General features: G+C 41.0%; 1 pseudogene across 1 annotated transcript; it reads left to right on the forward strand.

The window, feature by feature from the left end:
- Positions 1-430: 430 nt before the first annotated feature.
- On the forward strand, positions 431-2339 carry LOC311593823 (asparagine synthetase domain-containing protein 1-like; annotated as a pseudogene). Its single transcript has 2 exons — positions 431-1284; positions 1401-2339. The product of its transcript is annotated as an asparagine synthetase domain-containing protein 1-like (transcript).
- Positions 2340-2888: the final 549 nt, after the last annotated feature.

A 2888-nucleotide genomic window follows, 5' to 3' on the forward strand; every position in this document is an offset into this window, starting at 1 on the left:
AGAAAGAAAACTGGATCTAGACAGTCATGGGGAAAAAAAGGTTTAAATAATAAAAGAACAGCTCCATAAAAAGGAGAGAATTAAAGAATAAAAAAGAGAGTTAGACTAAAAAAGAAAATATTTTTGCCAGGCCTATGGGCCACTATTTCGTCTTCTGCACAGTCCTCTAGCATGTGGCTTTGGGTGGAGATGCCCACGTGTGGGGTCTGCTCCTACCACTGGTGCCAACCCACACATAGGCTGCACAGACTGAGACCCTTAGGAGCAAGATTAAAGAACAAAAAAAATATTGCGGATAAACTTTCTAACCTGGAGAAGTATTGCGAAGCACACAGGCAGCAACAGAACAGCAACGTATTCTTTCTTGCAGATGGAACAAATTGTTTTCTGAAAGCAAAAATGCATTAGATGAAATCAAGTAAAGAGCACCATGCAGTATAAAACTCAGAGACGACCGAAGTTTCAGACGCAGTCACCCAGACTTCACATAACCGTGTGTGGCATTTGCTGTTCCCTGGGCTTCTCTGTTGAGTATGTCAGTAAAGACTTAAAAGAGGATTTACTGTATAATCTTAGATAATGCCCCCCTCCCTATAGTAGCAAACAGCTGCTAAACTCTGACGTTAACTATCAGTGCTTATTTTCTGGTCATGTTCTTCATTTGAGGGGTGTTTAGACTGTCCAACCTGTGGAAGACGAAAGTGGCAATGTGTTCTTATGGAATGGAGAAGTTTTTTAAAGGGCGTAAAAGTTGAAGGGGAAGACAACGACTCTCCGGTTATATTCAGTTGCCTTTCTGCCTGTAGCAATGTGTCTAATATTTTGTGGCTTTTCCCCAAAGTCCACGGTTCTTGGTCTGTTACATATTATCAGTCCTTTAGCCATTACTTATGGTTTGGTAGGGACTTTTTTTTTTTTTTTTGACAGCGAAGTTTGCTTTGGCATTTTTAGTACTGTGGGCAAGAGTTTCTGCCTATCTTATGTTGGCCCCCAGATATCTGGAGCTGCAGATGATGGGCAAGAAGTCTCAGCATGTGGAATTTTCAAATCGATCTTAATTCTGCTGCTGTTTCCAGATGTGTGATTTTTAAAATTATATCCTTGGAAATACGTTTCTAAGGAGAATGCTTCCGAAGACTGTGCTGATGATCTGACTGCAGCAGTATTTGCACCAGTAGTAGCAAATGAAGCCAAACTGTACCTGTCAGAGCCCGTTGTTCCTTTAAATAAGGAGCCACCTCAGGATCTATTGGAACTCACCATAGAAACAGGTCCAGCTTCCGGGTACAAGACAAACACTTGAAGCCTTTCTTACAGATGAGCATGCAATAAAAAGTAGTTCGGCAGATCTTTGAGGTCCCCAATGCTGCAGTCAAGGGACGAGTCTTATGTTTAGCTAGGGAGGAAAACCTGACATCAAAGGGAGTTTTGAAAACTTGTAGCAAGAAAGCAAACATTGGGATCCTGTTTTCTGGAGGCGCTGATTCGATGGATCGCAGCCCTTGCTGATCGTCATATCCCTTCAGATGAGCCAGTTGGTCTTCTGAACGTGGCTTTTGTGACTAAACAAAAGACCAGGCCGCTTATTCCTAAAATAGAAAGAAAACAGCAAAACTCCCATAACCTCCCTTCCGTAGAGTACCTATCAAAGAACTGTTGTGGCTCAGGATCCTGATAATGCTGAGGTGCCAGACTGAGTCACAGAAAAAGCAGTGCTAAAGGAATCACAGTCTGTCAACCCTTCTCGAACTTGGAAGAACTATAAAAACTAAGAAGAGCTTGAATATGTCACTGCGTTCAGCCGTTTTACAGTTCTGGATGACAGCGTTGCCTGCACTGTCTGGTTTGCTTCCAGTGGAATCGGTTGGTTGGTGACCCACAATGCTGTGAGATCTAACAAGAGCAGTGCAAAGGCGATTCTCCCTGGGATTGGTGCAGGCGAGCAGCTGGCGAGTTACTCCCATCCTCGCGTCTGCTTTCAGCCTCTTGGTCTACAAGGATGGAATGAGGAAATGCAAATGCAAATGGAACTGGGTCGCATTTCTTGTAGAAACCTTGGTCGTGATGACCGAGTTATTGGTGATCACAGAAAGGAAGCAAGATTTCATTCCTGGATAAGAATGTTGTGTCTTTGCTAAATTCCTTGCCAGTTTCGGAAAAGCTGGACGTGGCTTTGCCTTGTGGAATTGGTGAGAAGCCTAATTTATGCCTTGCGGCTATAGAATTTGGTCTCATAGCCTCTGCCTTTCTGCCGAAACAGGCTGTACAGTTTGGATCTAGAATTGCGAAACTGGAAAATAACTAACAAGAAAGCATCTGATACTTGTGGAAGACTCTAAATCCTACCTTAGAAAACTTCTCTCAAGATTACATCATAATATGAATCCACTATATAACAACAGTTTGTGACAGTTACCTAAAAATAAACAGCAGCTGTTTTATTGTGGAAAAGGAGTGGGATATTTTCCATATTAAAAAAAATGGAAAAAAAGACATAGAAAAGGCCATTTCTATCCCATATACTTTGGTTTTGACTGTCAGCATAGAAGTGGTTATATATTCAGTAGTGATTACAATTTTACATATTCTTTTTAAGAGAGATCAAAAGAAAGCAGACACAAAAAAGGAAAATAACTAAAAAATTAAATGTTAAAATGGGGGCCGCAGAACAGAGATTAGAGGACTCTTTAAATCAAAAATTAAAAAAAAAATCTTCAGCGGAATCCAATCTGGAACCTACAGTGACAAGAAAGAAGGTTGTTCCAAATGACAGGACTTCACAAAGGCCTAAGGAAATTACAGATGACAGCCATAGAGATACTAGAAAAAAACCTTCAACTATAACCCAACATGGTCAAACTAGATGTTGTATTTATGTTATCAAGGTT

This window comes from Acomys minous (assembly GCF_964271855.1).
Source record: "Acomys minous genome assembly, chromosome: 3".
NCBI classification, from domain to species: Eukaryota; Metazoa; Chordata; class Mammalia; order Rodentia; family Muridae; genus Acomys; species Acomys minous.